The sequence below is a fragment of the Manis pentadactyla genome, chromosome 11 (assembly GCF_030020395.1).
Source record: "Manis pentadactyla isolate mManPen7 chromosome 11, mManPen7.hap1, whole genome shotgun sequence".
NCBI classification, from domain to species: Eukaryota; Metazoa; Chordata; class Mammalia; order Pholidota; family Manidae; genus Manis; species Manis pentadactyla.
Genome location: NC_080029.1, coordinates 81,632,076 through 81,657,626, shown reverse-complemented (window position 1 = coordinate 81,657,626; position 25,551 = coordinate 81,632,076). Strand labels below are relative to the sequence as shown.

Here is a 25,551-nt window from a genome sequence, read left to right as displayed (position 1 = left end):
ACTACAATGAGGTATCACCTCACACCAGTAAGGATGGCTGCCATCCAAAAGACAAACAACAACAAATGTTGGCGAGGCTCTGGATAAAGGGGAACCCTCTTACACTGCTGGTGGGAATGTAAATTAGTTCAACCGTTGTGGAAAGCAGTATGGAGGTACATCAAAATGCTCAAAACAGACTTAGCATTTGACCCAGGAATTCCACTCCTAGGAATTTACCCTAAGAACACAGCAATCAAGTTTGAGAAAGACAGATGCACCCCTATGTTTATCGCAGCACTACTTACAATAGCCAAGAATTGGAAGCAAACTAAATGTCCATTGGTAGATGAATGGATAAAGAAGATGTGGTACATATACACAATGGAATGCTACTCAGCCATAAGAAAAGGGCAAATCCTACCATTTGCAGCAACATGGATGGAGCTGGAGAGTATTATGCTCAGTGAAATAAGCCAATCAGGGAAAGAGAAATTCCAAATGATTTCACTCATCTGTGGAGTATAAGAACAAAGGAAAAACTGAAGGAACAAAACAGCAGCGGAATCACAGAACCCAAGAATGGACTAACAGGTACCAAAGGGAAAGGGACTGGGGACGATGGGTGGGTAGGGAGGGATAAGGTGGGGGGAGAAGAAATGGGGTATTATGATTAGCCTGCATGATGGGGGTGTGGGAGAAAGGGGAGGGCTGTACAACACAGAGAAGACAAGTAGTGATTCTACAGCATTTTGCTATGCTGATGGACAGTGATTGTAAAGGGGTTTATACGGGGGACCTGGTATAGGGGAGAGCCTAGTAAACATAATATTCGTCATGTAAGTGTAGATTAAATATAAGAAAAAAAAAGAAAGAGAGAAAAGGGGTTTTTCTTCTGATAGGATAAAACTAACTGTAAATCAACGATTAATGCATGCTTCAAATATCCTTAATTTTGATCACTTAAAGGGTGTCAGATGATTGGCTATGGAGGTACATTTTTCTGATAATATTCCTTTCTCTTAAAAATGAAAGAAAAAAAGAAAAAAAGTAGTTCCTGTGTGGTGACCTCCAATGAGTTCTCCACAATGCTATAAAGGGCAGATCAAAGTGTTCGCAAAGGGTCTGTTTGTATTTATACAGAGGATCAATGCCTAATTTGGCTACCCAGAAAATGAACTAAGATGCGATATGAAGAAGAACTTCTAACAACAGCACTCTCTGGAAGAGTCACACCAGAAGATGATCATCAAAAAATCCTCAACAAAGATCCAGGCGCTCCTACAGTTGTAGCTGCATTCATCCCACTGGTTCCTGGACTTACCATGGGAATGCTGGCCTGTGCATACAGTAAAACAACAAATTTGACTGGATCTGTACTGTTGGAACTCAACCAAGAATTAGGAGAAGAGCACGTTGTAATGCTCCGAAATCTTACAACTACAGACTATCTATTGTTAAAAGAACATATGGAATGTGAACACTTCCCAGGAATGGGTTGTTTTAATTTTTCTGATTTCTCTCAGACTGTTCAAGTTCAGTTGGAGAATATCCATGATATCATAGATAAACTTTCACAAATGCCTAGGGTACCTAACTGGTTTTCTTGGTTTCACTGGAGATGGCTGGTAATTATAGGTCTGCTTTGGTTATGTAACTGTACTCCTATTAAGTTAATGTGTGTGCGCAATTTAATTAGTAGTTTAAAAGCTATACATGCTTAAGTTACTCTACAAGAAGATATGTCAAAGAAATAATCAATCTTCCCATGTTTTCTTCTGTCTGCTACTTTTATAGCTTTTCTTCTTCCTTCCTAATTACAACCCTTAAATAGAATTCATGCCTCATATCAAATTTACCGAGTATCATAATTCTTCCAAGTGGTAAAGATACCTCAAGACAAATGCTGGGCATAGAAGCCACAGGGCATAAATCTGTAAAGAAGTAAAAAGCTAACCTTTTCATACAATATTGCTTCTCTTTCACTTACCAACTCTACATTTCCCTGTATGGCCCCGGAAGATGACTGGTTAGCCAGAGACGGGTAAGATTACTCAAGGGAGGAACAACCTAAGACAGGCACAGTTGCAGGGGGCCATCAGGTGAGAAATTGGGGATCAACAGAGGTGAGGCTTAGAACCTCACACCCCCTTTTTTGAGAGAAATCTTCTCCATCCGTGGATGTTTTATTGCCCTTGTCTAGGTGGGATTAACACTTAGTCTACAGGCACACACCTGATCATCTACATTTGCTCTCTTACAACACTAAACTATGTTTTCTACCTTTATCTTGCATCTACCTACCACTTCAGCATTTTATTAATAATAATAATAATAATAATAAGATAGAAATGTGGGATTCACATATAAATCAAGTATAAAAATCAAACACATATTCATATTTGACCTGATTGTTTATAGTTCATAATGCGTGATCAAAACAGAAAGTTTTTGTGATGACTGCCCTTGTACTGTTCACCATGTAAGAACTTATTCAGTATGTAAGAATTTGTTCACCATGTAAGAACTTGTTCATTATGCTTCAGAAGAATGGAGACTGATGAGAATTAGGCTTCGGGTGTATTAATGATTGTGCATTGAGCATTGAGTCCCTTATACAGAATTTTATTGTTGTTAACCATTTGATCAATAAATATGAGAGATGCCCTCTCAAAAAAATAATAAAATAAAATAAAATAAAATAAAATCAGGCCTACAGAAAAGAAAAACCAGGGCTAATAGATTTTTCTTAGTATTCACAATAGTCATGACAGTCTTCTTTACATTTTATGTTCTTAATACCTGGTTTTTCTTCTATCTATGCACATTTCTTTATCTTGTATCTATGCACATTATTTTCTTAGCTATCACCTGAATGTACAGTATACCTTTAATCTGTTGGCCTGTGCAGTTATTCTGTGACTGACTTTGCAAGAAACTGGAGTACTGTCTTGAGTCTAAGTCCTCATTTTCTAAGATTTTTCCATATCCTGAGTAGGAAAGAGGAATGAGAGTGTAATCACATTTTCTGCACAGTTCACCACCTACTCCACATTAGGCAGCAGTATGTTCTTAAAGTGTGCCATTGTAGGCCAAAAAGAAATCAAAATATAAAACATGGCATCTACCTGGCCATAAATCCACTTGCTGCTTTCTAAATATATAAACCTCAATATCCTTACCCCTTATTCTTTTTTGTAATATATAAAATGAGAAGTACAAATATCACACAAAGGTAGCTTAAAGATGTTTTAGAAGATGTAAAATTCTTACTACACTTTCTGTTGTACAGTATGAAGTTGTAATTAGTACTAATAGAACAATGTTATATCATTTAATTTTAACAGAATAGTGCAAAAAAAACAGAATTCTTGGAGTTTTGTTTTATGATAAGAAGTTTGAGTATATAAATGTACTTAGAAATCAAGCACATTTGTTTTTATTTTAATTTTGTAACATTCATAGTAAATTGGTCTGCTCTGGCATTTTTCTTTCAGTATTAAAAATTATGAAATCCCTTTATGAGACTCTACAGAGTGGATTCTAGAAAACAATCAGATAAAAGTACTACAGATTGTGAAGTCATAACATGGAAGTCTAGGTAAAGCCTTAAATACAATGAAAAAGGAAAAGCCTAAAATAACATATAATGGGAAATCCTAGAAAATCTTGTGGTCCTGTATGGGTAGTTCATGACTAACTCAAATGCCATCAAATAGAGTTCTGTCATTTCCTGGACCTCCATTATGCAATGTAAAAGTAAAACGTTCACTGACTAAAATGTCCATGTAGAAAAATGATAACTTCTACTAGCTATTAATATAGAAAACTACCTTATCTGAGAAGACAGGAATCATGAAGACCTAAGGGGAGAGTGAGTGTTTTATACTAAGATTTGGGCTCCTGGCATCATAACAAGTGGAGAAATAATAACCCATGTCTGAATTCCTGAGATTTTTTTATCAGTTTGAACAGAAATTAACCAAATACAAAACACACTGGTGAATAAATTTATTCAGTGAATGGTCTTCCATGAATAATATGTGTTAATCAGCCACAATTAAGAAGGATTTATAAAAGTGTTGAATATATATGCCTTCTTCTTAGGGAGTCATGCCACTTTATATTTGCCATACCATTAACACCTGTCAGAGAATTGTTTTCATGTACTGTCAGTTCTATCATACAGTGTGAAAGGCATTCTTATCTATGTATATCATATATATATGTATATTAATAGATCTATAGAGAAACATACCTAAGATAACTACATAATTGGGTCTAAACAGTATTATTTGGACAGAAAGAGGTACCATTTATGACATATAATTAAAAGCCATTTGTCATTATCTTCAAAGTCTGTATCTTAAAAAGCTTTATATAAAATAAAAAGTAAGAAAACAGAAACATAAAGAAGAAAAGCACACAATGGATGCAGAGAATATGACAATCAGTAAGAATCATCCTGTGACTTTTCTTGTCATCCTTATTCTTTAATTAAACTTAACCCTTACCACAGGTTAAAATGACTTGTTTGACTTCACAGTGATTCCATCTGTGGCTAGAGACATGGCTACAATAGTAAGTCTTGTTAAGTTTACTTTGCTTCCAAGAAAACAGCATTTCTAATTGATTACAAAAACTCTGCCAACGTCAGATACTGACTCTTGAGTTTTGACATAGCTGTGTTCATTTCTTTGTTCCTTAGAGTGTAGATAACTGGGTTTAAAATGGGAGTAATGATTGTGTAGAAGAGAGCAACGACTTTGTCTATTGAGTAACTGCTAAAGGGGCACACATATGTGAAGATACATGGTCCAAAGAACAATATAACCACAGTGATATGAGCAGTCAGTGTGGAGCAGGCCTTTGCCATGCTAGCAGAGGAGCGAGTCCTAAGTGTGATAAGTATCACAGTGTAGGAGATAGCCAAGATCAGAAAGGAACTCATAGCTAGAAAGCCACTGTTTGCAACAATTAGTAGGCTGACAACATAAGTGTCTACGCAGGCCAGCTTGGTCACTAGAGGGAGGTCACAGAAAAAACTGTCTACCTGATTAGGGCCACAAAAAGGTAAGTTAACAGTAAATGCTAACTGGCTGATAGTATGGATAAAGCCAACAGACCATGAAATGAGTGCAAGAATAATATATACGGCGGCTCATGATTGTCATGTAGTGGAGAGGTTTGCATATAGCGACATACCGGTCATAAGCCATGGATACAAGGAGCACCATTTCACTGCCACCAAAGAGGTGAATACAGAAAATCTGGGTCATGCAGGCTTCAAAAGAAATAGTCTTGCGCTCAACTAACAAGTCTGCAATCATTTTGGGGATAGTTAAAGTGGCAAAACATGCATCTGTAAAAGCGAGGTTTGCAAGCAAAAAATACATGGGTGTATGGAGACGGGAATCTTTGGTCACAGTGAAGATAATGAGAAAGTTGCCCAACAGTACTGCTATGTAAAGCAGAGAAAATATGACAAACAAGAAAGGTTGTAGCTCCTGGGAACTAGAGAGTCCCAGCAATACAAATTCCATCACCCGAGTGTCATTTGTCTGATTCATGGACTTTCGAAGGAATTTATCTTCAGTTACCTGAAAAGGAGAGAAACAGAGGGAATCAGTTAACTGAGTTTGGCGTCAGTCTCCCAATTTTGCCTCATTTTTAGGAATCCTGGTTTCTACTAAAATGTATATGTTATATTTTCATTTATGCCTAAATAGAGAAGGTACTCTAGTAATCAAGACAAGACAAAAAGACCCAGAATGGGACATTGAACTGTAACTCTTCTAGATAAGGGGATTGAGATTGGGAGGTTGGTGGAGAGAATTTCAACCAATTGGTTCATTTAGTTACTTAAATATAAGAGGTTCAGTAAGCTAATTTACTAATGAAAATCATAATTGAATATTGAAAATAATATCTGAAAACCTGTTTTGACATCAGAGAATTCCAATATTATGAACTACAGAGTCAAAAATCTGTCATTTTTTTCTTCACTAAATAAATAAAAAGTCTTAATAGGGGAAAAATTTGTGAACTGCTAACAGAAGAACATAGATTTTCACAAAATTAATGTGTAAAAGACATTACACACAAAAGACTATATGCTGTATTATTGTATATAATGAAGTTTAAATACAGACAAATGAATCTATAGCATGAGAAGCCAGAATAGTTATCTTTGAAGGTAGGAAAGGGACAGGAGGGGCCACTGGGAGGGCTTTTTGCTTCTGGTAATGTTCTGTTTCTTGAGGCAGTTGAGAGTCACTAGATTTTATGGGTTGCCCCCAAAAAAGAAGGGACTCTTTTCTATTCCTTTCATGAGTTCTAAAAAGCTGCCTCCTGGCATAATATTTAGCACTCTTTTCACTTGTATTAGGACAGGTTTTGTCATTGGCTTCCCCAGAACCTATCTTCTACAACTCGGCATTACTGGAAAGATAATTACACATTTTACATCACAAATACTTGATATTTGCTTAATAAATGTCTCCATCTTTGCAGTTTTTTCTCTTACGCTAAAGATCTCTGAGTATAATAGGAGGAAAGTCTAGTTTTCACCTTTGCTCCAAAGAAAAATACTCTTTAAAGTATAAATATATACATATATCTCTTCCCTCTTCTGCCACTGACCAGCTCAGTGACCTTGGGAAAATCTCTTACATCAATTTCTCCATTTTTAACAATGTAAGATGAAGATGTTGTAAAACCAAATGTCTCAGTTTCTTTGCTATATATGGATTTATATATTTATTACATATACATATATGTAATAAATACAAATCTACTATAGATATATATGTCAGTTAATTCACTCTATAAGAATTTTAATGCCTACTTTGCCCCAGGCTCTGTGTAAAAGTAGACACTGATGAAACAGTGGTTAGGTTTAAAACTTCCCCTGTGAAGATCATTTACCAATATTATAATTCCTTGATCATTTAGGTAAGGTAGTGGTCCCACTTTTCCCTTCACTCCTTAACACATTCTTTATTTAATGAAACAATAGTTTTATCATATAATAAAGGAGTTTTTATACCCAATAAAATACTGGAATATTTGGAATGGAAAGTATGTATATTGGAAAATATTATTTCACATTAAAATCACAGGCAGCTGTGTGGCATTGAGTAAGTCATTTAGCCCTTCAGGGGCCAATTGTTCTCACATACAAAATATTGAGATTAATATTACCATCAAAGAGACACTGAAAATGTTTCTTAAAGATTATGTAGGTATAAATCTCTAACCAACTGTAATGACTACACATATGTAAGCATTCTTAATAATGAAATGTATTATTTTAGATCAGAATAACTATTTTGTTTCTGTTAACAAAGCTTGTTCAAATAAGGTATTGTCTGACTTATAGAAGAATGAGTTCTCACTACAAGATGGGCTGAAGGAAACTCAATTTTTCATTTTTTTGTAATATTTTAGGGTGAATTAATGCAAGCATAGAAGATTTTGCTAAGTGACCTACAGGTCCTTCCTATGCCTAAATCCTATAATATCAGTCTGTTCCCCAGTACTTCTATCTCTGAAATAGTATGCCCATGGGGTAAAATAAAGTAAGTATGAGTATAATTTTCAGATGCCCCCAAACTCTACCAGTTCAAAGTTAGATCCTTCAAAAGTGTTCTTTCACTGTCTGCTGTCTCCATCCCTACTTCCCTTCATCTCCCCCACAGTCACTGTGCCCTAGAGACCAGTGCTGGTGCATGAGCTTCAGAAAGAGAACAGCAAAATGCTGTCTGTTATCTAAGATAAAATGAAGCATGTGTGCACCTTTAGTCTGTGATTGTTAAAGCTTAGAAAGCGTTTAATTGTCAGCTCTGGGGTACCAAAAACCCCACTCACCTGGCCCTGAGGAGATGAGCCATAAACAGATTTACTTCTCAAGAAGGAAATAGGCACAGGGTATCTTTTCGTGCGATGGGCTTGTCTTTAAGGACATGGGACTGCACTAAAAATACATTTTGCAAATGGTGCATAGAGTGTAACCTCACTTTTGCTGCATTGCTTGTGTTTGTGGTAACAGTAAACAATGAAATATGTTGGCCATAAACAACTTGTGGAACCTCTCAAAATTAAAGGCAATCCTACCTCACTAGAGGTCGCATAAAGAGGACTGATCCTGAACTATTTTACAGCCACATTTTCCTTGGAAAGTGTGACCTTGAAACTTACCTTCCAGAAGTATGAATGGAATTAGTCAAAGAGTAAAACATCAATCTCAGGTTATAAACTAGAAATTTCAACTGTAACTCTCTCATGTAGACCTTTTTTTCTGATCAGAGAAAGTTTTAGTCAGAAATATTAATCAAAAGCATTTCAAAATATTTTTTAGGAGGTACAACCAATTAATGTCATTGTCATATAACTGAGGCTCTGTAAAGTTTCCGAAGTGACAGTAAATGCAGTCATTTTCTCAAAATACTGCTTAGAAACATTTTAGGCTTGTTCCTTCCTTTTTCCTTACTTTAAAGTGCATTTTAATTTTTCTCTCCTTTTCAAAGATGTGTTTTATATGATCATCATGTAATTGAATCAGATATTTTATTCTATAATAATAATATAATGGATTTAACCATGTAAGTGTAAGAGTCTTTAAGACAGGCATCATATAAAGAGTATACTTTGTTTCATAATTAGTTGTACAGCAGGTGATTTTTCATCTTATTAGTTTTTATATCTAATAACTATATCTAATAGTTATAATTATAACTATTTTATACACAATAACTAATATTGCCATATCTTGAGTAACAGACCATTCTAAATTATAAGTTCTAAAATGACCTGAACTTCAAATCAGGGATGATGTCCAAAGGTGTCACATTCTATAGGTAGAGCATTAGCCTGGGATATAGAAAACCTTGGTTCTGCTTCTCCTTCCTACTGAATAGCTTTCTAAATTTTAGGCAAATTTTACCATCTCACAGGGGTTCAGTTTTTCTTTCTTTTTTTTTTTAAAGGAGAAGTTTAGAATTATCCCTCCTAATTGATAATATTCTAATTCTCTGGCTTTCTTAAATATAATTTCAAAAGAGCAAATAACTAAGTATAATGCCACTGGTTCAATGATGGAAACAGTATGTACAATCCAAGAGATAAAATAATCCTAGTTTATAAAACAAAAAAACAGTGATCAGTGATTCTACAGGACCAGATATTTGGACAAGTATTAATAGACTACATGGGTAAAGAACCAGAGGGGAGTAAAGAAGGTAAAGAGCAATAGCCTCTTTCTGCTGTCTCCTCCAACTGCATCAAGAGCCTAGAAAAGCAGAGCTCCCTCCTTGACCCATGCGTTAACAATACCTACATTTGCCAAGTGAAACAAAATGATTCAGGAATCATTGAGTAAAGCGCAAAGGAGAGAACCTAAGTCTTTCCAACCTTCAGTCTAACCCTTTACAGTCTTCAGCATCAGACAGAAGGAAAACCTTGACAATGATTAGAACCTAACTGGGGATTTGACATCAGTAGAATGTAGTAATTAGTATAAGTGATGATACGTCTGTGTGGGAGACACAATAGTCATGTACATGGAGGGAGATTTGGCAAGAGGGAGAGAGAAAAAAACTGAGGTTTTAATGTCATGTGAGACAACGTCATGTTAGTATTGATTATTCTATTGCACAGATTGTTTTATCTCTAAAAGAAGCTTCTGAAAATTTCCTAACTTCGCATGAGATCTATCATTTCAATATCGAGTAAAAGTAGGATTATCAATTTTCATTTTTGAAAAAAAAGGAAATAACTAGAATATCCTCTCCACATTAACTTCCACACTATTAATACAAGTGTTACAGAGAGAGGCAATATTTTATTTTCTTCTTAATAATTATATAGGCAATTCTTAGTAATGATGCATAGTATTATTCCAGTTCTTATCTTAGAACATGGAGCTAGATGATCTCCAAGGCTGTTTTTATTTCTCAAACTCAAAATGCAAGGCAGTTATATGAAGGGAACATGTGGAGTTTGGAAAAGTCATTCAGAATTGCTTTAGCTGGAATATCCTTTGGCTTCATGGTTAATGAATTGCAGTTTACCTTTGGAAAACATGGGCTTGAAATGTGTGGTACTTATTACTGAAAAATTTGTGAACATTTGCAACAATTGAAAACGTTTTCTTTCTCTAGTTTATTGTTTAATTGTAGCATGTAAGACGTATACAAAATATGTGTTAACCAAAAGTTTATGTTATCAGTAAGTCTTCTAGTCAAGAGTAGGCTATTATTAGTTAGTTATTGGGTAGTTTAAGTTATACACAGATTTTTTACTGCATGAAGGGTCAGCACCCCTAATACCTGCACTGTTCAAAGGTCAATTCTATATACTTTCTCATCACCAGTATACCTAAGGAATAAATACCTTTTTAAATCATAAATTACATCATAAGATGTTTTATCCCTCCTGTTTTAAGATGAAATTTAATACTTAGGGAATTAATCCTATATTGAAATCCATCTCCAAAATAATTATATATTAATTATATTTTAATTTTAATTGTTCTTGTCTATAATTTATCTCACAAGACTGCTTTCCTATAAGACTAGAAGCAAAAAGCAGTGAAGGACACCTAACTGATCATTATGCTGCTTTACACACCAATTCCTGCCTTCATTCCAGCCAAATTTTGTTGTCAATAAGTATAGATTTAAAGAGTGTCTCACATCCTCTGAGTAGAAAGCATAATAAGGGCAGAGAAGGGAAAGAAAATGGTTTTAACATACTTCCTTCTGTTCATCAGATTCTGATCCTATTCATATAAGAACTAGCCCCTGAACCAGTGTAGTGGGGCAGTCATACATCATATAGACAGAGAAGAGGAAAATAGGGACTTATTTCTTCAAGATGGAGTTTCCAATCTAACTGAGAAATCAATGACCGTCTTTTTGCTGAATGTAGTTGTTAATTTTATAATTTTAAACAACTTACTCATTATTTTTCTGCTGTAAGCAAACATGATCATAATGCCTTTATAATACTTACACATGTTAGTAATTCCTCCAATCTTTATTTTTCTCTTTTAAACTTCTATTCATTGCCATTTTCATACAGAATACATTTTCAGTATACTCTTGACATGATGCATTTTAATTTAGTCCCTAAACAAAAATGTGCCAAGTCCCTCAGGTTCTATCCTCATGTAGTGAGCCCTCAGCCCCTCTTTCCCAGTATCACACATTGGCAGTATCCTAAGTAAAGAGAATATATATAAAGCCTTCTACCCTGAGGCCAGGAAACTGACCTCATGTGAGAAGTGAAAAATTAACCTTCAGAGATCTGTGAAGTCACCCTGCCATGGGGGTAATTATAGTTTACATAATTTTTCCAGGAATGGGAAAAGAAAATCTTTTACCACCTAGTGATGCACATGTAAGCAAAATATTTGATTACCACTCAAACTACTAGTCAGTAAATTTTTGACCCCCAATGTTCTGACTGTCATTAAAGCCACCATTCAATCCTACAAATGTTTTCCAAGCCTCAGGGAGGTTTTCTCTAGTCATAAGAAGCCTACTGCTTCACAAGGCAGTTTAGTTTGTTGTAAGAATGCTCAATTGGTTCTATTATCTGTGGTTTAATAGAACCAATCTACTCCTTCAGCATGATGGGTCTTTAAATACTTGAAGATGCTCTCATTTCTTCTTCATGAAAAATATTCTGTTTCCTTGACAAATACATCAACAGTCTTTTTAACTTTATTTTTATAATGTTTTATAGGTACTGCATTCCTGTCTCCAGAGGGTCTTATCCAAGTCATAAATGGCCATTTTTAAAGAAATGTAAAAAGAGGTTCTGTGACACTTAGCAAACTCAGTTTTCTATATGTAATCTAGTAAAGGTTTTACACACACAAGGATATGTGCATAATGTTCAGTACAATAGTTTTTAAAAAGAGAAATAATATATACAAAGTGTAAATTGGAAAATGAAGAAGCAAATTATAATATTTTAATGCAATGCAATACTATTTGATGATTAAAATTTATGAATTTGAAATTCATGTGTGAACATTTAGTTTTTAAAAATTTAATATTAAGGGAAAGTAATTGGAAGAATGATTCAGTTAATATGATTACATTTTAATACATTGAAATAAATATGGATACAAATGATTAAATAAAAGTTTCAAAACATCCAGGTGCTAAATTCTAAGTAGTATTTGAAGGGAAGATAAGAGTAGAGGGTAAGAAGTATATGAACATATATATATATATATATTTGTAAGAAGTATAAACATATATATATATATATATTTATTTGTAAAGTTCAAGGGCAGCTAAGGTGAAATACCAATATTTACCTTCTAAGGGAGTGAATGTAGGATATTATTTAAAGATGTTGCCTGTTTGGTTCTTTATTTTTTTAATATTTTACATTAAAAATGATCCTCTTACCATTCTTCATGGTATTAGACTGATGAATATATGATTCTACACATATATAAAAACATATAAAAATTATATCATAAAGACTTAACTATAATGTCAAACATAAAAAGCAAGCAAACAATCAAAACATCAAACAGGGTATAAGGTCATCCTTCCTGATAAAAATATATTTCTGTCAGGAGCAGAGCCAACATGGTGGCGTGAGTAGAGCAGTGGAAAACTCCTCCCAAAACCACATATATCTATGAAAATATAACAGACAACTCTTCCTAGAATAGAGACCAGAGGACACAGGACAACATCCAGACCACATCCGCACCTGAGAGAACCCAGCACCTCACGAAGGGGGTAAGATACAAGCCCCGGCCCCGCGGGACCCGAGCACCCATCCCCCCAGCTCCCGGCGGTAGAAGAGGAGTTGGAGTGGGGAAGCAGAGGGAGCCCAGGACTGCTGAACACCCAGCCCCAGCCATCCGGACCAGAGCGCAGACACGGTGCATGCATGGGGTCCTGGATACTAAGGAAACAGGGCAGCAAGACCAGTGAGTGGGTGCCTGAGACCGGCGCCTGAGGACAAAGAAAAGTGAGCGTTTTTTTTTTTTTTTTTTTTTAATTTTTTTTTCTTTTTTTTTTTTTGTTGTTGTTTTGTTTTGGCAAGTGCTTTTTGGAAGTCTTAAAGGGGCAGGGTGGTACACTTAGTACAGAGGTAGGGAATCTGGGGATGTCTGGGCACTCTAACCCCCTGGGCAGCAGGGAGCACGGAGGCCCCTTACAGAGATAAATAGCCTGCTGGCCGCTCCACCTCCAACGACCCTCCACCATTTTGGATTAGCAGCCCGAACCAGGCCATGCCCACAGCATCAGTGGAGATAAACTCCATAGCAGCCGGGCAGGAAGCAGAAGGCCTGTCTCTGTGCAGCTGCCCAGCACAAGCCACTAGAGGTCGCTGTTCTCCCAGGATAGGAAGGCCACAAACCAACAAGAACAGAAGTTCTTCCAGGGGTCACTCGTCCCAGCTCTGCAAACTATTCCTATCACCATGAAAAGGCAAAATTACAGGCAAAACAAGATCACAGAGACAACACCAGAGAAGGAGACAGACCTCACCAGTCTTACTAAAGAAGAATTCAAAATAAAAATCATAAACATGCTGACAGAGACGCAGAAAAATATGCAAGAGCAATGGGATGAAGTCTGGAGGGAGATCACGGATGCCAGAAAGGAGATTACAGAAATGAAACAAACTCTGGAAGGATTTATAAGCAGAATGGATAAGATGCAAGAGGCTATTGATGGAACTGAAACCAAAGAACAGGAATGCATAGAAGCTGACATACAGAGAGATAAAAGGATCTCCAGGAATGAAACAATATTAAGAGAACTGTGTGACCAATCCAAAAGGAACAATACCTGTATTATAGGGGTACCAGAAGAAGAAGAGAGAGGAAAAGGGATAGAAAGTGTCTTTGAGGAAATAATTGCTGAAAACGTCCCTAAACTGGGGGAGGAAATAATCGAACAGACCACGTAAATACACAGAACCCCCAACAGAAAGGATCCAAGGAGGACAACACCAAGAAAACATGATTAAAATGGCAAAGATCAAGGACAAGGAAAGAGTTTTAAAGGCAGCTAGAGAGAAAAAGTCACCTATAAAGGAAAACCCATCAGGCTAACATCAGACATCTCGACAGAAACCCTACAGGCCAGAAGAGAATGGCATGATATATTTAATACAATGAAACAGAAGGGCCTTGAACCAAGGATACTGTATCCAGCATGACTATCATTTAAATATGATGGCGGGATTAAACAATTCACAGACAAGCAAAAGATGAGGGAATTTGCTTCCCACAAAGCACCTCTACAGGTCATCTTACAGGGACTGCTCTAGAAGGGAGCACTCCTAAAAAGAGCACAGAACAAAACACCCAACATATGAAGAATGGAGGAGAAGGAATAAGAAGGGAGAGAAAAAAAGAATCTCCAGACAGTGTATATAACAGCTGAATAAGCGAGCCAAGTTAGGCAGTAAAATACTAAGGAGGCTAACCTTGAACCTTTGGTAACCAAGAATTAAAACCCTGCAATAGCAATAAGTACATATCTTTCAATAGTCACCCTAAATGTAAATGGACTTCATGCACCAATCAAAAGACACAGAGTAATAGAATGGATAAAAAAGCAAGATCCATCTATATGCTGATTACAAGAAACTCACCTCAAACCCAAAGACATGCACAGACTAAAACTCAGGGGATGGGAAAACATATTTCAGGCAAACAACAGCGAGAAGAAAACAGGGGTTGCAGTACTGATATAAAACAAAATAGACTTCAAAACAAAGAAAATAACAAGAGATAAAGAAGGACATTACATAATGATAAACGGCTCAGTCCAACAAGAGGATATAACCATTCTAAATATATATGCACCCAACACAGGAGCACCAGCATATGTGAAACAAATACTAACAGAACTAAAGGGGGAAATAGACTGCCATGCATTCAATGCATTCATTTTAGGAGACTTCAACACACCACTCACCGCAAAGGATAGATCCACCGGGCAGAAGATAAGTAAGGACACGGAGGCACTGAACAACACACTAGAACAGATGGACCTAATAGACATCTATAGAATTCTACATACAAAAGCAACAGGATATACATTCTTCTCAAGTGCACATTGAACATTCCCAGAATACACCACATGCTAGGCCACAAAAAGAGCCTCAGTAAATTCCAAAATATTGAAATTCTACCAACCAATTTTGCAGACTACAAAGGTATAAAACTAGAAATAAATTCTACAAAGAAAACAAAAAGGCTCACAAACACATGGAGGCTTAACAACATTCTCCTATATAATCAATGGATCAACGAAAAAATTTAAATAGAGATCAAGGAATATATGGAAACAAATGGCAACAACAACACAAAGCTCCAACTTCTGTGCGACGTAGCGAAAGCAGTCTTAAGAGGAATGTATATAGCGATCGAGGCACACTTGAAGAAGCAAGAACAATCCCATATAAATAGTCTAACAACACAATTATCGAAATTGGAAAAAGAAGAACAAATGAGGCCTAAAGTCAGCAGAAGGAGGGACATAATAAAGATCAGAGAAGAAATTTAAAAAATTGAGAAGAATAAAACAATAGAAAAAAATCAGTGAAACCTAGAGCTGGTTCTTTGAGAAAATAAACAAAATAGATAAGCCTCTAGCCAAAATTATTAAGAGAAACAGAGAATTAACACAAATCAACAGAATCAGAAATGAGAACGGAAAAATCACGACAGACTTCACAGAAATACAAAGAATTATTACAGACTACTATAAAAACCTGTATGCTAACAAGCTGGAAAACCTAGAAGAAATGGACAACTTCCTAGAAAAATACAACCTTCCAAGACTGACCAAGGAAGAAACACAAAAGTTAAACAAAGCAATTACGAGCAAAGAAATTGAAACGGTAATCAAAAACTGCCCAAGAACAAAACCCACGAGCCAGACGGATTTACCTCGGAATTTTATCAAACACACAGAGAAGACATAATAACCATTCTCCCTATCCAAAAGATAGAAGAGGAGGGAATACTCCCAAACTCATTCTATGAAGCCAACATCACCCTAATATCAAAACCAGGCAAAGACCCCACCAAAAAAGAAAACTACAGACCAATATCCCTGATGAATGTAGATGCAAAAATACTCAATAAAATATTATCAAACCGAATTCAAAAGTATACCAAGAGGATCATACACCATGACCAAGTGGGATTCATCCCAGGGATGCAAGGATGTTACAACATTCGAAAATCCATCAACATCATCCACCACATCAACGGAGAGAAAGACAAAAACCACATGATCATCTCCATAGATGCTGAAAAAGCATTTGACAAAGTTCAACATCCATTCATGATAAAAACTCTCAGCAAAATGGGAATAGAGGGCAAGTACCTCAACATAATAAAGGCCATATGATAAACACACAGCCAACATTATACTGAACAGCAAGAAGCTGAAAGCTTTTCCTCTGAGACTGGGAACTAGACAGGGATGCCCACTCTCCCCACTGTTATTTAACATAGTTCTGGATGTCCTAGCCATGGCAATCAGACTAAACAAAGAAATACAAGGAATCCATATTGGTAAAGAAGAAGTTAAACTGTCACTATTTGCAGATGACATGATATTGTACATAAAAAACCCTAAAGACTCCACTGCAAAACTACTAGAACTGATATCGGAATACAGCAATGTTGCAGTATGCAAAACTAACACACAGAAATCTGTAGGTTTCCTATACACTAACAATGAACCAATAGGAAGAGAAATCAGGAAAACAGTTCCATTCACAACTGCATCAAAAAGAATAAAATACCTAGGAAGAAACCTAACCAAAGAAGTGAAAGACCTACACCCTGAAAACTACAAGTCACTCTTAAGAGAAATTAAAGGGGACACTAACAAATGGAAACTCATCCCATGCTCATGGCTAGGAAGAATGAATATTGTCAAAATGGCCATTCTGACCAAAGCAATATACAGATTTGGTGCAATCCCTATCAAATTACCAGGAACATTCTTCAATGAACTGGAACAAATAATTCAAAAATTCATATGGAAACACCAAAGACCCCGAATAGCCAAAGCAATCCTGAGAAAGAAGAATAAAGTAGGGGGGATTTCACTCCCCAACTTCAAGCTCTACTATAAAGCCATAGTAATCAAGACAATTTGGTACTGGCACAATACCAGAGCCACAGACCAGTGGAACAGATTAGAGACTCCAGACATTAACCCAAACATATATGGTCAATTAATATTTGATAAAGGAGCCATGGACATACAATGGCGAAATGACAGTCTCTTCAACAGATGGTGCTGGCAAAACTGGGCCATTGTCTAACCCCATACACAAAAGTAAATTCAAAATGGATCAAAGACCTGAATGTAAGGCATGAAACCAATAAACTCTTAGAAAAAATCATAGGCAAAAACCTCTTAGACATAAACATGAGTGACCTCTTCTTGAACATAGCTCCCTGGGAAAGGAAAACAACAGCAAAAATGAACAAGTGGGACCATATTAAGTTGAAAAGCTTCTGTACAGCAGAAGACACCATCAATAGAACCAAAAGGAACCCTATAGTATGGGAGAATATTTTTGAAAATGACACATCCAATAAAGGTTTGACGTCCAAAATATATAAAGAGCTCACCCACCTAAACAAACAAAAAACATACAATCCAATTAAAAAATGGGCAGAGGAACTGAACAGACAGTTCTCCAACAAAGAAATTCAGATGGCCAACGGACACATGAAAAGATGCTCCACATTGCTAATTATCAGAGAAATCCAAATTAAAACTACAATGAGGTATCACCTCACACCAGTAAGGATGGCTACCATCCAAAAGACAAACCACAACAAATGTTGGCGAGGCTGTGGAAAAAGGGGAACCCTCCTACACTGCTGGTGGGTATGTAAATTATTTCAACCATTGTGGAAAGCAGTATGGAGGTTCATCAAAATGCTCAAAATAAACATACCACTTGACCCAGGAATTCCACTCCTTGGAATTTACCCTAAGAACACAGCACTCAAGTTTGAAAAAGACAGATGCACACCTATGTTTATCGCTGCACTATTTACAATAGCCAAGAAATGGAAGCAACCTAAGTGTCCATCAGTAGATGAATGGATAAAGAAGATGTGGTACATATACACAATGGCATATTACTCAGCCATAAGAAGAAAACAAATCCTACCATTTGCAGCAACATGGATGGAACTAGAGGGTATTATGCTCAGTGAAATAAGCCAAGCGGAAAAAGAGAAATACCAAATGATTTCACTCATCTGTGGATTATAAGAACAAAGGAAAAACTGAAGGAACAAAACAGCAGCGGAATCACAGAACCCAAGAATGGACTAACAGGTGCCAAAGTGAAAGGGACGGGGGAGAATGGGTGGGTCGGGAGGGATAAGGGGGGGGAGACGCAGGAGGTATTAAGATTAGCATGCATAATAGGGGGGTTGGGAGAAAGGGGAGAGCTGTACAACACAGAGAAGACAAGTAGTGATTCTACAGCATTTTGCTATGCTGATGGACAGTGACTATAAAGGGATTTATATGGGGGACCTGGTATAGGGGAGAGCCTAGTAAACATAATATTCTTCATGTAATTGTAGATTAATGATAACAAAAAAAGAAAGGAAAGGGGGAGTACTCCATGATAGGATAAAACTAACTGTAAATCAACGATTAATGCATGCTTTAAATATCCTTAATTTTGATCATTTAAAGGGTGTCAGATGATCAGCTATGGAAGTACATTTTTCTGATAATATTCCTTTCTTTTCCAAAAAAAAAAAAAAGCAGTTCCTGTGTGGTGACCTCCAATAAGTTCTTCACAATGGTATAAAGGGCATATCAAAGTATGGGCAAAGGGTCTGTTTATGTTTATACAGAGGATCAAAGCCTAATTTGGCTACCAAGAAAATGAACTAAGATACGATATGAAGAAGAAGTTCCAACATCAACATACTCTGGAAGAGTCGTTCCAGGAGATGATCATCAAAAAACTTCAAGAGATATCCTGGTACTGTGGCAGTTGTAGCTGCATTCATCCCACTGGTTCCTGGAATTGCCATTGGAATGAGGAAGGAGATATCTAAGCTGACCTGTGCATACAGTAGAACAACAAATTTGACTGAATCTATACTGTTGGAACTTAACCAAGAATTAGAAGTCCAAGTTGCAGAGCTCCAAAATCTTGAGGCTACAGACTATCTACGGTTAAAAAAACATGTGGAATGTGAATAGTTCCCAGGTATGTCTTGTTTTAATTTGTCTGATTTTTCTCAAACTATTCAAATTCAGTTAGACAATATCCATCATATCATAGATAAGTTTTCACAAATGCTTAAGGTGCCTAACTGGTTTTCTTGGTTTCACTGGAGATGGCTGGTAATTGTAGGTCTGCTTTGTTTATGTAACTGTATTCCTATTATGTTAATGTGTGTGTGCAATTTAATTAATAGTTTAAAACCTATACATGGTTAAGTTATTCTACAAGAAGATATGTCAAAGAAATAATCAATCTTCCCATGTTTTCTTCCGTCTGCTACTTCTATAGCTTTTCTTCTTCCTTCCTAATTACAACCCTTAAATATAATTCATGCCTCAGATCGAATTTACCGAGTATCATAATTCTTCCAAGTGATAAAGATACCTCAAGACAAACGCTGGGCATAGAAGCCACAGGGCATAAATCTGTAAAGAAGTAAAAAGCTAACCTTTTCTAACAATATTGCTTCTCTCTCACTTACCAACTCTACATTTCCCTGTATGGCCCCGGAAGATGACTGGTTAGCCAGAGACAGGTAAGATTCCTCAAGGGAGGAACAACCTAAGACAGGCACAGTTGCAGGGAGCCATCAGGTGAAAAATTGGGGATCAACAGAGGTGAGGCTTAGAACCTCACCCCCCCTGTTTTGAGGGAAATCTTCTGCATCCGTGGATGTTTTGTTGCCCTTGTCTAGCTTGGATTAATACTTAGTCTATAGGCACACACCTGATCATCTACATTTGCTCTCTTACAACACAAACTATGTTTTCTACCTTTATCTTGCATCTACCTACCACTTCAGCATTTTATTAAAATAAATAAATAAATAACAATAATAATAATAACAATGGAAAAATGTGGGATTCACATATAAATCAAGTATAAAATCAAATGAATATTCATATTTGACCTGATTGTTTATAGTTCATAAATGCGTGATCAAAACCAAAAGTTTCTGTGATGTCTGCCCTTGTACTGTTCACCATATAAGAACTTATTCACTATGTAAGAATTTGTTCACCATGTAAGAACTTGTTTGTTATGCTTCAGAAGATTGGAGACTGATGAGAATTAGGCTTGGGGTGGATTAATGATTGTGCATTGAGTCCCATATACAGAATTTTATTGTTGTTAACAACCATTTGATCAATAAGTAAGAGAGATGCCCTCTCAAAAAAAATAGTATTATACCAAAAAAAACTATATCTTTCTGTATTGCAAATGTATGACATAACTGTACTGATGGAGGAAAAGGGAGAGTAATTCCCAATGTAACTGAGCATTCTAATTTTTACTGGAAAGTTAAAGTCAAAGCCAAACAAAATTGTACATTAACATTGTACTGTAGCTGGTAAATTGTTTTTCATGTGGGTGTAGGTTAGCAATTCTGAAATTAATTTTCATGCATACTCAGTTTGAACAAAGAAGTAAATATAGAATGGAGTGAGATCAGCAAGATAGTTGGATAGAAGTCCTCAGCACATATTCTCCCACAAAAACAAATAGTTGGTAGCTATGCATGGTCAGGAATGCCTTTAAGGAAGCTTGGCATCCAGGTGGGAGTTTGTGAATCCCTGGTAGAAGCTCAAGATCAAAGAGGGCTGATTTAAGACAGCAGGCCCATGCCTCAGTGGCAGAGATATGGATCATGGTCCTGAATGTGGACTGGAAGCAGCTCTGTCCCCCTGTGTACTCCACTTCAGCCCTACTTCTCCACAGTCCTGCCAACAGCCCCTTCCACCAAGGGATCTGGGTGGGGCCCATGCCCACCCATGCCCCTGCTAACAAGGCCTGCTGACCTCAGACTAAATTAGGTCCTTGCAGGAGTCTAGGACAGCTTAAGCCCCCAGTGTACTTCAGTCCAAGGAAATCTTTCCTGCCCAGAGACCCACTCAAAATATCAAGTAGAAACAGGCTCACCAACCTTGGACACTTGCGATCTCTGAAGCAATCCCATGACCCAGATCCAGTCCTTTACTACTGTGTTCCAGAGGCAGTCTTGTGTGCCAGGAAAAGGTCCTGGTGGACACCACACCCGAATGCAGCTCTGATAACAATCCTGTGGGCTGCAGACTTGAATGTGGGTCCTGTGACAGCCAGGGTACCCAGCTCAATCCCTGTTTCACCACAATCCATGGGTTGTCCCATTCATCTAGGAACCCAGCAGGAAAACTCTTTACCCCTGATACCAGTATGTCAAAACTACAAGAGGTAACTTGTCCTTCAGGTGCTGGACACCAATACAAGACTACACAGATCATGAAGAATCAGGCAAACATGACACCACTAAGAGAAACTAGTAACACTCCAGTAACTGACCCTAAAGGGAGTAAAACTAAATGTAATCAGGAAAGCAAAAGATGAATAAAATGGAAAGAAGTAGAAACCAAAAAAAAAGAACCAAATATAAAGTCTGTAGTTGAGAGCAACGATGAAGAATCTGAAAATTTCTATGAAGAGAATAAACATCAGATTTGATTGCACTGAAGAAATAATTGGAAAACTCAAAGACATCTTATTTGAAATTATCCAGGTAGAGAAACAAAACAAAAAAAAAGAAAGAGAGTGAAAAAACTTACATGACCTTTAGGATGTCAGTTACCCAAGCAGTGTACATAGTATGAAAATCTCAAGAGGAGCAGAGTATGAGAAAACAGAAGAAAGTGAGGGGATGAGCAAGTATAGTGCTTTTGTATGTGATCAGAGTTATGTTTTTATTAGCTTAAACTAGACTGTGATAACTGTAAGTTGGTTTATGTAAGCCACATGGTAATCACAAAGAATAAAACCTACATACACTAAATATTAAGAGAAAGAAATCAAAGTATTTCAATACCAAAAAAATAAATCAGACAGTAAAAAACAACTGAGGAAGAAATATATGAAAGAAACTTTCTGTTCCTATAAAATAGAAAATCTAACAAATGTCAAGAAAATTCTTAAGTATAAGAACTTTATATACAATAGATTAAATTCTCCAATCAAAGACATAAAGCAGCTGAATGAATGAAGAAACCAAATTTACATATATACTGCCTAAAACAGACTCACATAGATTTAGGACACACATACACTGAAAGTCAAGGGATGGAAAAAGATATTCTATGTATATGGTAGCTAAAAGAGAGGAGGGTAGCTATCCATATGTAAGAATGAAAATATCCTTTAATTCAAAACTGTCACAGGACACAAAGTAGGTTATTATATAACAAAAAAGAGGATATTTCATCAAGAGGATATAACAACTAAACATGTATTTGCACTCACCTTTGGAGGATCTCAATACATTAAGCAACCATTATCAGACCTGAAGGCAGAAATAAAGAGCAATGCAATAATAAAAGGAGACCCACTACTCCACTTTCAAAAATGGATAGATGATCCAGACATAAAAATCAGTAAGGAAATAATGGACTTGAAGTATAATTTAGACCAAGTGGACCTAACAGACATAAACAGAACATTTCACTCAAGATGTGTAGAATACACATTCTACTCAAGATCACACAGAGCATTTTTCAGGATAAGAGTGTATGTTACCTCATGAAACAAGGCTTACCAAATTTGAGAAGATTGAAATCATAGCAAGTATCTTTTCTTACTATAATGGCATGAAAGTAGATACGAATATCAGGAAGAAATCTGGAAAATTCATAATGTGTGGAAAAATTCACAATTCTTGAACAACCATAAGGTCAAAAAATCAAAATGAAAATCAGTAAAAATGTTGAGACAAAAAAAATGGGAAAACATCCCCAAACTTACAGGATGTAGCAAAAGTAGTTCTAGAGGGATGTGTCTAGGGGTAAATGCCTACATTTAGGAAAAACAAACATCTCAAGGAAGTAAAACTCAAAACTACCAAAAAAGAAGAAACTAGGCCCAAAGTTAGCAGAAAGAAGGAAATGAAAGAAATCAGCAGAACAGAATGAAAAAGAGACAAGAAAAATAATACTAAAGATCAGTGAAAGGACAGACTGATTTTTGAAAAGATGAAACTAACAACAAAAAGAAAATAAAATAAGAAATGAAAGAAGAGACATTACATGATTCACAGAAACATGGATGTTTATTAGAGAGTATTATGAATGATTAAAATCCAACAAAATCGATAACCTAGAAGAAATGGATAAATTCCTAGAAACACACAACCATAAAGCCTGAATTTTTAATAAATAGAAAATCTGAAAATAATACACTCATCAGTCATGAATCAGATGTCTCCAAAGAAATAAATACTGAGACCAGATGGTTTCACTTCTGAATTCTACCAAATATTTAAGGAAGAATTAACATCAATACTTGTCAAACTCTTTCAAAAGACTGGAAGAAGTAACACTTAAAAACTTATTGGATGAGGCCAGCATTATCTTGATACCAAAGCCAGACAGACAAGGACATTAAAAAAAAGAAACTTATAGGTCAGTGGCCCTGATAAACATATATGCAAATATGTTTAATAAAACAGTAGCAAAAAGATTTTAACAGTGTATTAAAAAATCACATACCTGGGTATCACAGAAAGATGGCAGCATGAGTAGTTCAGTGGAAATCTCCCAAAAACATACATATTTATGAAAATACAATAAATACAACTATTCCTAAAAGAGACACCAGTGGATGCAGTACAACAGCCAGGATACATCTACATCTGCGAGAACTCAGCATCACACGAAGGGAGTAAGATACTAGCCGTGGCCAGGTGGGACCCAAACTCTCTCCCACCCCAGAACCCAGCCAGAAGAAAGGAGTCGGAATGGGGAGGGAGTGAAAGCCCAGGAATGCTAAACAACCAGCTCTAGAAATCTGCACCCGGAGCGCAGACCCAAGGTGCACGGGGTGCTGAATATTAGAGAAACGGAAAAGCAAAACTTGCAGGCAGGTCCCTGCAACCGGCGCCCCTGAGACAAAAGAAAAGCGAGTGCTTTTTGCAAGTCTTAAAGAGACAGGGACCCCACAGCTGGACGAAGTCGTCCCAGCACACTTAGCAGCACCTGGGAATCCCGGGGAACTTTAGGCTCCCTAAATCCCTGGGCAGCAGTGCAGCTCTGAAGCCCCTCATGGTACTAAGCAGCCTGCCAGTCACTCCCCCAACTGGTGCAGACCCCAACACACCGGCCAAATGTTGGAGAGTGGCAGCACGTGATGGGGTCAGCGGCGCCAGAGGGGACTGGAAGCAGCTCATGCGAGCCCACAGCGGCAGCCACCAAAAAGTCCGGGAGCAGCCCATGCGCGCCGGTGGCAGTGGTGCCAGAGGAGCCTGGGAGAGGTCCACGCGGGAGATGCCCATGCAAACATGCAGTGGTGCCAGAGGGAGCAGCTGTGCTCCCAGCAGCCGACCAGAATCCCAGCCCAATGCACAGCTGCTCGGGACAGAACCAAAGGCCACTGCTGGCACACAGCTGCCCGGGAGGGGCACCACTATTGCGGAGGCGCGCACCTGGCATGCCTGCCACTCCCCACAGGGCTCCGCACAGCTCTGACGGAGACCATGCCCACAGCAGCTTAGGGGATTAACCTAGTGGCTGCTCAGACTGTGGAAGCACACAGAAATCCCGAGAGTGTGGGTAACTGACACAGGCAGCAGAGAAGGGCAAAGCATCCAGCAAGCAGGAAAGAACATTGTTCTCCCAGCTGACACACCCGCAACCTGCCTACAGCCACCACTATCACCATGAAAAGGAAAAAAATTTAGTCAGTCCAAAATAGTTCAGAAACCCCTGAGAAAAGATCTGCAGAGACAGACCTAAGCAGTCTCCCTGAAAAATAATTCAAAATAAAAATCATAAACATGCTGACAGAGCTGTAGAGAAATATACAAGAGCTAAGGGATGACGTCCGGAGGGATATTACACAAATGAAACAATCTCTGGAAGGATTTTTAAGCAGAATGGATAAGATGCAAGAGGCCATTGATGGACTAGAAACCAGAGAACAGGAATGCATAGAAGCTGACACAGAGAGAGATAAAAGGATCTCCAGGAATGAAACAATATTAAGAGAACTGTGGGACCAGTCCAAAAGGAACAATATCCACATTATAGGGAAACCAGAGGAAGAAGATAGAGAAAGGGATAGAAAGTGTCTTTGAAGAAATAATTGCTGAGAACTTCCCCAAACTGGGGGAGAAAATAGTTGCTCAGACTGTGGAAGCACACAGAAATCCCGAGAGAAGGGACCCAAAGAGGACAACACCAAGACACATAATAATTAAAATGGCAAAGATCAAGGGCAAGGACAGAGTATTAAAGGCAGCCAGAAAGAGAAAAAAGGTCACCTACAAAGGAA

At 37.2% G+C, this 25,551-nt stretch overlaps 1 pseudogene; it reads right to left on the bottom strand.

Annotated features, from left to right (window-relative positions):
* Positions 1-4,576: 4,576 nt before the first annotated feature.
* On the bottom strand, positions 4,577-5,606 carry LOC118909877 (olfactory receptor 4K15-like; annotated as a pseudogene).
* Positions 5,607-25,551: the final 19,945 nt, after the last annotated feature.